General features: G+C 53.2%; 1 protein-coding gene across 1 annotated transcript in view; it reads left to right on the top strand.

The window, feature by feature from the left end:
- Positions 1–418: 418 nt before the first annotated feature.
- The window catches only part of CDH5 (cadherin 5), a 38,002-nt gene continuing 25,966 nt past the window's right edge, over positions 419–12,454 (top strand). Inside the window, exon 1 of the mRNA XM_030795927.1 lies at positions 419–626. The gene's annotated coding sequence lies outside the window, so the exon portion shown is untranslated. The remainder of the gene's footprint in view (positions 627–12,454) is intronic.

Here is a 12,454-nt window from a genome sequence, read left to right as displayed (position 1 = left end):
TCCCTAGCACCTTTAAAGTCCATTCCCACAAAGACATCATGGGATCACCATAGAAAATCAAGCTCTGGGGCTAGGCTGACCCCAGCTAGATTTTTGGCTCTGTTGTACCCCAGCTGGTGGACAAGCACCTTAAACTCACTGAGTCTCAGCTTCCCGGGCTATAAAATGGGGGTGATGACACCTGCCTGTATCATTCCAAGGAGGGTTAAATGTGATGCTGCAGCCAAGGGTCCCCACAGCCAGGCTGTTTGCAGGTGCTGGGTTCAGAGTCCCAGAGCTGAGGCCAGGAGTTGGAGTTCAAGTGGGGTGCCCCAGGTGGGGTCCAGGGCCAGCCCTCTGTGGAGACAGCCATCCGAGGCCGAGGCGGCCGCCCACGGCGGGGCCTGCCTATCTGCAGCCAGCCCAGCCCTCACAAAGGAACAATAACAGGAAACCATCCCGGGGGGAAGTGGGCCAGGGCCAGCTGGAAAACCTGAAGGGGAGGCAGCCAGGCCTCCCTCGCCAGCGGGGTGTGGCTCCCCTCCAGAGACGGTCGGCTGACAGGCTCCACAGAGCTCCACTCACTCTCAGCCCTGGACGGACAGGCAGTCCAACGGAACAGAAACATCCCTCAGCCCACAGGCACGGTGAGTGGGGGCTCCCACACTCCCCTCCACCCCAAACCCACAACCCTGTGCCCAAGATGGGAGGGTCCTCAGCTTCCCCGTCTGTAGAATGGGCATCGTCCCACTCCCAGGACAGACAGGCTCCTCGAGGGCATGCTGGGCCTCCTCGTGGCTCAGAGCAGGGTCGGGGAAAGTGCACCCAGAGGTGTGCCAAGGGCACAAATGGGCATCTCGGGGCTGAGGGGGGCAGGGCAAGAGCTTGGCTCTCCCACAAGTGTACTCTCCAACTCAAAAAGGCCCACTGGCCTTCATCAGTGCCAGGCTCAGAGAAGGCAGGACTCTGCCCCAGTTGCCCAACATGCCGGGGCAGAGGAGTGGCACCTAGGCCTTGGCCTCCCCTCCATGCCCTTACCCTTACTGGAGAGGATTTACCAAGGCCTGACACCAGCCTCCTCAGCCCCCTACCCATATGCCACTAAAGCTCTATGCTGGGATCTGGGGAGGGGCCCTGAAAGGGGAGCTCCGAGCCTTGGCCTCTCTCCGTCAGCCAGTGCCCCCATTTCAAGATAGACAAGCTGAGGCTCGGCTCTGGGCCCTTGAGGTCCTGCCTTTCCCTCTGGGCCTTTCCCTGCCTGAACACCATCGGGGCCCACTATGTGTCAAGGGAGATGTAGTCTGGACAGTGGCCCACCATTCCTCCCCCCAGCACCCCTTCAAAGGCTAGGGCGCAAGAGCCCCCAAGGCCCTCACAGCCCAGGAAGTCCCCCGGAAGCAGGAGGTCTGGGCCAAGAGCCTGGCCTGGAGACAGCTGCCCTGGGTACAAATTCCAGCTCTCCCATTTGCTCTGGGGTGATCTTGGGAAAGTTACCCAGAGTTTCCAAACCACAGTGGGGAACAAGGGATGATGTGGGGCTCATTATTTTACCATTAACAACTCCACAAGGTAGATATATTCTTTCTTTATATCTCAGTGAAAGCAACTGAGCTTTGGAAACATATGAGCTGGTGTGGGGATTTGAACCAGGATCTCGTATTCCAAAGTCCCAGCTCTTTCCCCAGGTCTCAAGTGTCTCATCTGTGAAATGGGGAAACAGTGTTTCCTCAGTCAATTGAGTGAGGTGAGCTACCTCCCTGGTGCTGGGAATGGCACATAACATGAGATCTTTAAGGAATAGTGGCTGGATTTACCAGCTAGCCCAGAGCCAATCCTGGCTATGAATGTCATAAAGGTTTTGACCCTTGAGGTATGGTCAAACCCCATCATGGAGGGGTCCTCAGGTGCCCAGCAGGTACGAGGAAGGGGGTGCAAGTGAGAGGACATTGCGAGCACCTCTGGGCACCTGCTCCATGCCAGGCTCCCTCCCCAGCGTGGACGTTTCTCATGTGTGACGGGCAGATAGGATTCTGACAAAAGCGGAAGGGCGTTCCCAGGGAGGCAGCTTTGAGGGTGTACCGGGAAGGCTGTTTTGCCACAGGCCACTGGAGCCAGGACCAGAAGCCCTGGTCCATCCTCAGGTGGTGGGAAGCCTGGGACTCTCCTCTGCCTGCCCTAGAGAGCAGCAGGTATCCACCAAGCGGCCCAAGAGCTGCTGAGCCCCTGAGCAGCCCTAACAATTTCAGCTTATGGTGGTGAGGGGTAGGGGAGGTGTATACTGGCCTGGAAGGGGTTAAGCTGCCCGCCTGCAGCCTCAGCCTGAGCTATTGTGTTGCTAAACAAGGGCCGGAAGTGAGGGCAGGAAGCCAGAGGGGGCCACACATTTTCTGCAAAGTTGGATGCTTCACTGCTGACTCCGGGACACCCAGGGGACAGAGGGGACACCGTCCCAGGAAGAATCTTGGGCCCATTTGCCCACATGGATCCATGACTGTTCCCTGCATCCTCTCTCTGCACCCCCTCAGTCACACTGAAGCAACTATGAGAATTCCCATTTGACAGATGGGACCATCAAGGCTGAGGGAAGCTGTAGCCAGTCCAAGGTCACACAACAAACACAAGGTAGAAGCAGGGTGTGAGTGCGGTCCCTTCTGACCCACAGTCCATGCCACACTCCACAGTGAAGCTCAGAGAGGGGGAAAGCAGAGCAGTCCAGGCCACAGAGGTAGGCACAGGGACAAGCCAGGTGCCCAGTGATACCAGGGGAAGGAATGTTCTAGGAGGCAGGGCCTGCCTCAGGAGCTTCACCTCTGGCTGAGGAGGTACTAAAAAGTCTGTCCTGATCCAGGTTCAAGCTGGTGTTAAGTGGGTAAATCATGGAGGGCTTGCTGGAGGAAGAGTGGGAATCCCAGATGCTAGGAGGCCTTGGGCAGCCCCTCTGCAGCCTGCACCTCAGTCTTCCCATCTCTTGAGAGTAGAGGATCGTCCCTAAACTAACTCTGGGACTTCCAGGTTGTCTGCCTTGGACCATAGAAAAACAGTCAGATCCTGGCAGGTCCAGATACTGGAAGGAGTAGGAAGTGGGACCCAGGGGCAGTCTGGGCTGGTGGTGAATGAGATTTCCTTCTGCAGAGGAACAGAAAGAGTAGGAGGTGGGCCCAGAGTAGAGCCAGGAAATGAGGTCAAGTGTAAGTCGGCCAGTCAAAGCCACACCCACCAGGCTGGAGAGGGCGGGTAGATAGGAGTCAAGACACCCGCACCCTTACTGAGCACCTACTGTGTGCCAGGCTTTGCACCCATGATCTCATTTAATCCTCCTGCCCAGGGAGGCGGCTATTGTTGCCTCCATTACAGATAAGGAAGCTGAGGCTCAGCAAGCAAGAGATGAACCCAAGGTCACACAGTCCCGAGCAGCTGGGCAGGTTCAAACAGGCAGGTGCAAGGGCCTCATTCTGTTCCCCGCACTGAACTCACAGTCCCAGACAAAGTCAGGAAGCCCAAAGGAGGCTGGAAGCCTCCTTAGCATGGGTGTTCTCTCCTTGAAGTTTAGAGCTGTCCCTTTAGAAGGCAAGGGAATAGACTAGATGACCCGGAGCCCAGAGGTTCCAGCACAAATTTGTTTCACATCACAAAATAGGTCTGGCCAATTGGTACCCTCTACCTTCATTCAGTGGGAATGAACTTGAACTCAGCCCCTGAATCCCCAATACAGTCTGAGTGACTGATTCATGATGTCTGCCATAGGTGTGGAAAGGGGCATGTGGCAAGCTGAGTTCTGTTTTGCCAGCCCTGTCTTAAGAGGTGCCCTGCTCAGGGGTGTTTGCATATTCATTGGAGACTTTTTTGTTTTTTTTGAGACAGAGTTTTGCTCTTGTTGTCCAGGCTGGAGTGCAATGGCGCGATCTCAGCTCACTGCAATCTCCACCTCCCAGATTCAAGCGATTCTCCCGCCTCAATCTCCCAAGTAGCTAGGATTACAGGCATGTGCTACCATGCCTAGCTAATTTTGTATTTTTAGTAGAGACGGGGTTTCACCATGTTGGCCAGGCTGGTTTCGAACTCCTGACCTCCGGTGATCCACTGGCCTCAGCCTCCCAAAGTGTTGGGATTTACAGGTGTGAACCACCACACCTGGCCAGGGACTCTTAAGAAGGATAATTTTGTTGTCTGTAAAGGATCAAAATCCTATCAGTGGTCTTTTGGGCAGTCCCATGGCAGCCCATCCCATGAGCCATCAGAGGAGCTATTTAGGAATAAGGAGGAGCTTCTTTAAGTTATAGCAACAATTTTACCTACTCTGACCACCCCACGTGTTGTCTGAAAACATACAGATTTGTTTCTAAATCCCGTAAGTGGGGAAGGAGTGGTTGGCAAGACCAGAACTGGAGCTGGCACCAGGCTGACAGGCAGCACGTCCAGGTCTAGGGCCTTGAGTTCATGCACCCAGGTATGGCATGAAGTGGACTCTTAGGCCCAGAACCTGCCTGGGCAGAGATAGGCCAGGAGGCAGAGGCTGTGCTGGTGGCAGGTGGCAATCAGAAGACCTCATGGGGTAGGCAGCCTGGGGCTTGAGAAGAAGTAAAGTGTGTTAACCCAGGAAACAGAGCAAAGAAGGGCATTCCAGGCAGAAGGAACAGCCTGGGCAAAAAGCCTGCTGCTGAGAGGAAGGGCATTGTGCATTTCAGAAACTTCTAGCTCTCCTCGAGGCTGGAAGGGGCAGGGAAGAGGAGGAGAGGAGAGCTGGCAGGTGGGCAGGGGACAACCATGCTAGGCCTTAAGGGCTGGCTGAGGAGCTAGACTTCCTCCTGCAGGGAGTGGGGAGGCTGTTGGCAGAACCTGAAGGGAGAGGAACAGGTCTGGGACCCACAGGAGCCTATCCCAGGGCCAAACTGAGCCACAAACCAGGAGGAAGCAGAAGGGGCCAGGTCATAGCTGCCTGGCCAAACCCCATTCCCGAGCCTCCCAGGGCCTCACCCTTCATCCTCCCAAAGTCTGTGGCTGCCAAGACGCAGCTTTAAATGCCTGAGCTCCAGTAGACCATTTGAGAGTCCCCAGAGAGTTTGGGGGTCACTGGGTCCCAGCCCTGTCCTGGACTGAGATTTGAGCTGTAGAATGGGAAGGCGGTGGGGAGAGCTGCCCAGGGCCACACATGGAGCTGGGTCTTCAGTGCCTCCACTCCAGCAGGCACACCTCCTGCATGTTCTAGGCCAGCTCCTCCCAGCACCCTGCCCCTCGTGCCTGACCCCAGGCCTCTGGGCTGGAGTCCAGAGCCTGCAGGAGGCTGGGCTGGGATCCTAGCTGAAAGCAGGTGTGCTGGGGGTCAGGGAGGAGAGCAGCCAGGGCTGCAAAGAGGAGCCTTGCAGGAGTTGGCCTGGGCAGGTGCCTGTGGTCAGGGGTGTGCACTTGTGAAGGCATGTTTGAGGGTGTCACAGGTCCATGAGGCCTGCAGATGTCATGTGTGTGTCCTGGACCTGGAGCCTTCCTCTGCCCCACCCCTGAGGTCCTTCAGCCTATTGAAAACCCCCCACGCTGCAAAGCCCAGACTTGGCCCCTGGAATCTAAGGCTTGAGTGGGGCTCTGGTCAGGTCGAGGGGCAGGGGGTCTTCCTGGTGCTCAGGGGCAGGACTAGCCCAGGGGCTGAGGGGCTGGACCAGCCCACTGAGGGGCTCCCAGCTGGGTCCAGACTTCCTATGTCCTATTTAGCTACAAAGCCAGGGGTCCCAAGGAGTCCCAAGAAGAGCAGCTCTAGCCCCGCCCCTCCCCTCCCTTCCCTTCCTCTTCTCTTGTATCCCTAGCCTCTCTTTTCGACACTGTAACTCAGCACAGAGCTGAGCCGATCTCACAGGCCCCTGGAGGCAGAACCCCAGACAGATGGACGCCCACAAAGGGAAAGGGACCAAAGGGAGCTTTGTGTGATGTCCCACAGTGGGTCAGTGAGAGGCAGGACTCACTCCTGGGACTGTGGTCCTCAGACCCATCAGGGCCCTCCCAGTCTGTATGCTCCCACAGCCTCCTCGATTTGTCCATCAAAGCGCATGTCACAATTTCAAACTGCATTTTTCACCACATGACCGGCATCCCTCTTTCCCATGGAAGTGGAGCCTGTGTTTATTCCTGCATGGAATTAAGTGCCTGGCACATAGTAGATGCTCAATAAATGCTTGCTGCATGACTGTATAACCCCAGGACTCTAGAGAGAGCTTCAGAGAAGTGGTGACATGTGTCCTAAATCCAGGCAGAGGAGAGAGGACAGCAAGTGCACGGGCAGGAAGGATGCGACCAAGCCTGGTGGGGTGGGGAGCTTCCCAGAGAGTTAACATCCTGTGGTCCGGAGCTCTGCCTGGAGGCTCACCAGGCACCTGCAGACCCAGACAGGCAGCTGGAGAGGAGCAGAAAGAGCCGCAGGAGCCCCATCCTTTTCTCAGGCTGCCCAGGTGACTCAGCCTTCAGAGGACCCCTCGGTCACCAGGCTTGGCCTAGGTGTCTGGGTTCTGATCCCAGTGGCCCCACCCACGGTAGATACAGACCTGGACCCCAGAGGCCTCTGCAGTCCCAACCTCCCATGGGAGCATGGTGGAGCCCAGTCATCCCCCCTATTTTCCAAGGCTCCCCTGCTGTTTATCCTGGGCTCCACGCCTACTCACCAGGGGATTCAGGCCACTGACTCTGTCCTCTCATTTTGGGTCCTCCAGACCTCCCCAGACTGAGGGAGGGTACAGAGGGCCCATCCTCCTCCATTTGGAACTGCCCCCAAACCCTCTCACATGGCTCTGGGGACAGCAGCATCGACAAGCATCCTGGATGCCTGGGACAAGGCAGGTACCTGGCCTTGGCGTGCTCAGAACCTACACCTGAGTTGCCAAGCGTAGCCCCTTCCTGCTCACCACTGTGATCAGGCAGTTGCTGGGCTGCTCAGCTGGGAATGTCTGAACATGGAAATCACTTCCAAATTCCTCAGACCCTCTGAATGTCTGGGATGCCCCAAATCTACCTGGCAACAGCTTGAGTCTCTCTGGAAACTGCTGAGAACGACCGAGAGATGTGACTCTTACCTGCCGAAAGGAAACAGGCTAAAATGAAAAAAGGGCTATGACTACCTCTCCAGAGGCTGCAGCCAAGAGAAATTCAGTTTTCAGCTGTGGCTGCAGCAGATCTGACCGGCCCGGTTTCCTCTGCATCATGATGGGCAGGAACAACTGTCCAGCAAGATCCCTCCCTGCAGCCCCCATTTTGGTTAGCCAAATTTTTTTTTTTTTTTTTTTTTGAGATGAAGTCTTGCTCTGTCGCCTGTTGCCCAGGCTGGAGTGCAGTGGCAGGATCTCAACTCACTGCAACCCCCGCCTCCCAGGTTCAAGCGATTCTCGTGCCTCAGCCTCCCGAGTAGCTGGGACTATAGGCATACGCCACCATGCCAGGCTAATTTTTGTATTTTTTAATAGAGACAGGGTTTCCCAGGCTGGTCTCGAACTCCTGACCTCAAGTGATCCACCCGCCACAGCTTCCCAAAGTTAGTTGGCCAAATTTCTAACCCAAAGGGCAAAAGACACAAATGAATGTGGCTTTTCAGATGGGAAGGTCACACAGGTGTCTCTGAGATTGAGTACAGAAGGAGCCTAGGATTTAGAAAAAGATCGATCTGGTGAGGGTTCCAGATCTACCACTCATGAGTTGTCTCTGAGCCTCAGTTTCCTCATCTGTGAGATGGGAATGATAAGTCTTACATCCTGGGGATAGTGTGAAAATTAAATGCGCTGGCATGGATGAAGACCAAGCACTGAGAATAGTTCATTATTATTACATGTGAATGTCACCACAGAGATAGAGAGAGGGTGGCATGATGCAAAAAGCACTGTTTTGGGGGAAAGACAGCCTAAGTTCGAATCCTGGCTCCACTTCCTCTGGCTATGTGACCTGAGATGACTTACTCTACCTCTCTGAGCCCCTATGTCTTTACCTGCAAAATGGGAACACAGACAACTACCTAAAGGGTTGTTGCAAGGTTTAAATAAAACAACATATGCCTCGGGGGAGTGCTCAGGGATGTCAGCCCTCCTCCACCGTCCCAGGCGAGAAAGAGCTGTCTTGGGAGGGTGCTCAAGGCTCTGGCATGGGGGTGCAAATGGGATTATGTGATCCCCAGCTCCCAAATGCCCCCAACCCAAGGTCCTGCCCCTCACCAACAGCTGACTCATGAGAGCTGAGCACCCAGACCTCCCTCTGCCCTGGCAAATGACACACAGGTGCTGTGGGGCGACTCTGCGAGAGCCAGTCCCAGCCCTGTTGGAGGGCAGGAGCTTGAGGGTGGCCCATGTGCTCCAAGGGACTTCTCTCCAGAGCTAGCAGCAGGGCCCCTGCTGGACACAGAACAGAATCCAAGGGGCTTTTCTGCACCGTCAGAGAACACTTTGTTATGTGGGGCCAGGCAAAGCCCACTGAGGAGTTAATGTCCCCCCATGAGCCACGTGGTCCGAGCCTGTGATTGGTGGACTCTGCTTTGCTGAAGTCTGGCGTAGGTATAGCCGTGCATCTTTTTTTTTTTTTTTTTTTTTCAAATCAAGGAATAAACCTCATTTTATTCTGAATGTGTTAGTTTTGACCCTCTTCACCCTGAAATTTTCTCTTTTTTTAATTGTATTTATTTTTTTATTATTATGCTTTAAGTTCTAGGGTACATGTGCACAACGTGCAGGTTTGTTACATATGTACACATGTGCCATGTTGGTGTGCAGCACCCGTGAACTCGTCATTTACATTAGGTATATCTCCTAATGCTATCCCTCCCCCCTCTCCCCACCCCACGACAGGCCCCAGTGTGTGATGTGCATCTTAATGACTGGCATACATTCTGAAAAACGAGTTCAGGTGATTTCGCTGTTGCGCAAGCATCAGAGAGTGTGCTTACACAAACAAATCTGGATCGTATAGCCTGCTGCACACCTAGGCTGTATGGTACAGTCTATTGCTCTTAGGCTCCATACCTGTGCAGCATGGTACTGTACTAAATGCTGTAGCCAATTTTAACACGACAGCAAGTATTCATGTATCTAAACATATCTAAATACAGACAAGGTACAGTAAAATTCCCATGTAAAAGATAAAAAAGGAGCCTGTAATCCCAGCACTTTGGGAGGCCAACGCAGAAGGATCACTTGAGGCAGGAGTCCAAGACCAGCTTGGGTGACATAGTCAAACCCCTCCACCCCAACCATCTCTACAAAAAAATTTAAAAATTAGCCAGATGTGCTGGCACATACCTCCTCATGGGGCTGAGGTGGGTGGATTGCTTGAGCCCAGGAGTTTGAGGATGCAGTGAGCCACATTCACACCACACTCCAGCCTGGGCGGCAGAGGGAGACTCAATCTCAAAAAAATAAATAAATAAAAAATAAAAATAAAAATAAAAAAATAATAAATGGTACACCTCTCCATGGTACTTACCATGAGTGGAGCTTCCAGGACTAGAAATTGGTCTGGGTGAGTCAGGGAGTGAGTGGTGAGTGGCCTAGGACGTCACTGTACCCCACTGCAGACTTAATAAACACTGTACACTTAGCTTCACTAAATTTACTTAAAAATATTTTTCTTTCATCAGTAAGAAATTAACTTCAGTTTACTATTAGGGTAGTGCAAAAGTAATTGCTGTTTTTGCCATTTAAAAAAAAAAAGCCACCGGCTACGGTGGCTCATGCATGTAATCCCAGCACTTTGGGAGGCTGACGCAGGCGGATCGCCTGAGGTCAGGAGTTTGAGACCAACCTGTCCAACATGGTGAAACCCCATCTCTATTAAAAATAACAAAAAAAAATTGGCCGGGCGTGGTGTCACGCACCTGTAATCCCAGCTACTTGGGAGGCTGAGCCAGGAGAATGACTTGAACCTGGGAGGCAGAGGTTGCAGTGAGCTGAAATCACACCACTGCACTCCAGAACGAAACTCTGTCTCAAAAGAAAAAATAATAAATAAATAAATAAATAAATAATAAGGCACACAATTACTTTTGCACCAACCTAATATAACATTTTTTATAAAGTTGGTCTACACTAGCATCACCCAAACACACAAGTAATGACTTGTGCTATGATGTCACAATGGCTGCAGTGTCACTAGGGCAGAGGAATTTTTAGCTCCATTAAAACCTTAGGGGACCACAGTCGTATGTGCAGTCCATTGTTGACCAAAAAGTCATTTTGCAGCACATGACTGTATTTATCCACTCGACCGCTGGCTGCAGTCAGCCTTAGGGATCACTAACCCATCCCAATAGGCCCCAGGAAAGAGAAAACCACATTCCCGTTCACTGTATTAGAGATAGGGTTCCCAGCAGGAAACAGAGAGAACCCTGGGAGGCCAATTGAAGAGATTTTATGAAGGGACTGCTACAGAGAGGTGGGCTTCCTTAAGGAAACCAACCACTGCCTGCACAGAGGTGGGCTCGGATGTTGAGGTACCCAGAGACCAGCAACGGCGCTTCTGCCTGGAATTCCCTTCCCTCTCCTGGCAGTCCTGTGGCTGGCACTCAGATGTGGGCTGAAACATCAGCTCTCCCAGAGGCCTTCCTGGCCTCACAGGCTCAGCCAGCTGCCCCCTCACTCTCTGTGACACCTCCCATTGTAATTCCCTGAACATCTCTGATCGCCAGCTGATATGTTTCCTCATTGATTTATTTATTTTCCTGTTGTTCCCATTACTGCACACTCCCCAAGGGCAGGCTCCATCTGTCTTACTTACTGCGGCACCCTCATTGCCTAGCATGGAGCTCATCATGCAGTAGGCACCCAGCTCCTATCAGCTCAGAGCCTGGGCGCTCACCCTGTCCTGCCCAGAGCCCTGAGAACTCTCCCTCTCCCTGTTTCTCGTTTTCACTTCTGTCCATTTTACTTTGTCATCTTTGAGTCACTTCTCACTTGAGGGAGGAAGAAAGAATCAAGACTTGCACTTCCTTTCTGGACAAAGAAGGAAATGAGCCACAGGGTCTGGGCCCAGTGAGGCTGGGGCAGGGGTCGTGCCTGCCGCCTCCCCTGAGTCAGGGACCAGCTTCCTGGCCAGGACTCCCAACCTGCCCCCTTTCTTCTCCAAGCCTTTGCTCACCACCTTCCTCCTGCCTAGAGCATCCTTCAAGGGCCTCAAGTCTCTTCCAGGTTGACCCCCTCATTTATGGCTGAGGAAACTGAGGCCCAGAGGGGTCAGGGCCTCCCCCAGGCATATGGCACTTGCATTCTGGGGCCTATCCCCACCCTGGGAGTCCACTTCCTCCAGGGCCAGAGGCAGGAACCAGAAGGCAGGGGCCGTCGATACTAAAATCAGTGGGCCCAGAGGTCAGCTGGCCCAGCACAGACACCCTCAGCCCTCACTGAGGTCAGCCTGGCGCCAGCAAATCAGGGGAAATGTTACTAGAGTTTACAAACCTCTTGTGATGTACAGAGTCCAGCCTCTCTATCTGGCCAGGCAGGGAACAGTCAAGGGAGGAGGCCATCCCATCCAGCACCTTGTAGATCCTCGTCTGTCTCCATATGTGAACCCTGGTTCCCTCTCCCACCCACCTGTTCTTCCTCTACATCATCCCAGGAGTTGCAGGTCAGTAACACAGGGGCCCCAGAGGGTGGAGAGATAGAGTCAGGGCTAAGAGAACATGCTAATGGCCAAGGTCACAGCCTGCACTCCTCGTGGGGCTGTAGAGAAAACCCCTGTTCCTGGAATTCCGAATGAAGCCAGGCCTTGATCTCTGGGTGATCCACATCCCTACCCCACAGACCTGCCTTCGAGAGTATGCGACCTGTGCAACTGTACAGGGCTTGCACTTCAAAGGGCTTCATGCTTGGTTTAATGTTCTGTCGCCTTCTTAAAATTCTTTTGCACTGGGCCGCACAAATTATGAAGCCATTCCTATGAACCCAGACCCTCAACTCACCACCACACCCACCCCTGCTCTTCTGACAGCAAAGCTGACCACTCACTGTAAGATCTGGAGTGAAGGGCTGGCCCTCAGGGTTAAGACAGTTGGATTTTCCTAAGAGCCTTCTGAAGACAATGCAAAGTTGTCAAAGGGGCTTTCAGGCAGGAGGATGTTTGCTGAGAGAAGGCTTTAAATCCTACCCCATAGCAGCTGCTGGGACAAGGGAAGGCAGGAGGAAACGATTTGAACTTCCAGGCCAGACAACCTTGGTTCAAATCCTGGCTGTCCTCCTTATAGTTTAGGTGATTTCAGGAGTGTTCTGAAACCTCTCTTCCTCTTCTGCAAAATGAGGGTTGTAATTACACCAACCTGGAGGATGATGGGAAGATTAAATAGATAAGATATATAAAGTGCTTGAAACAATGCCAGGCAAAAAATAAGTGCTTGATAAAGATTAGCTATCAGACACCTGGATTCCTGTCTGAGTCCCACCACTTACTCCAATGTGAACTTAACATCTGTGTGCTCAGTTTCCTCATTTGAACAATGAGGATAACCTGAGCACCCAATGCCTGGGGACTT

This window comes from Nomascus leucogenys, chromosome 2 (assembly GCF_006542625.1).
Source record: "Nomascus leucogenys isolate Asia chromosome 2, Asia_NLE_v1, whole genome shotgun sequence".
NCBI classification, from domain to species: Eukaryota; Metazoa; Chordata; class Mammalia; order Primates; family Hylobatidae; genus Nomascus; species Nomascus leucogenys.
Note: the sequence above shows the minus strand (reverse complement) of the source record. Positions and strands in the feature narration are given on the sequence as shown.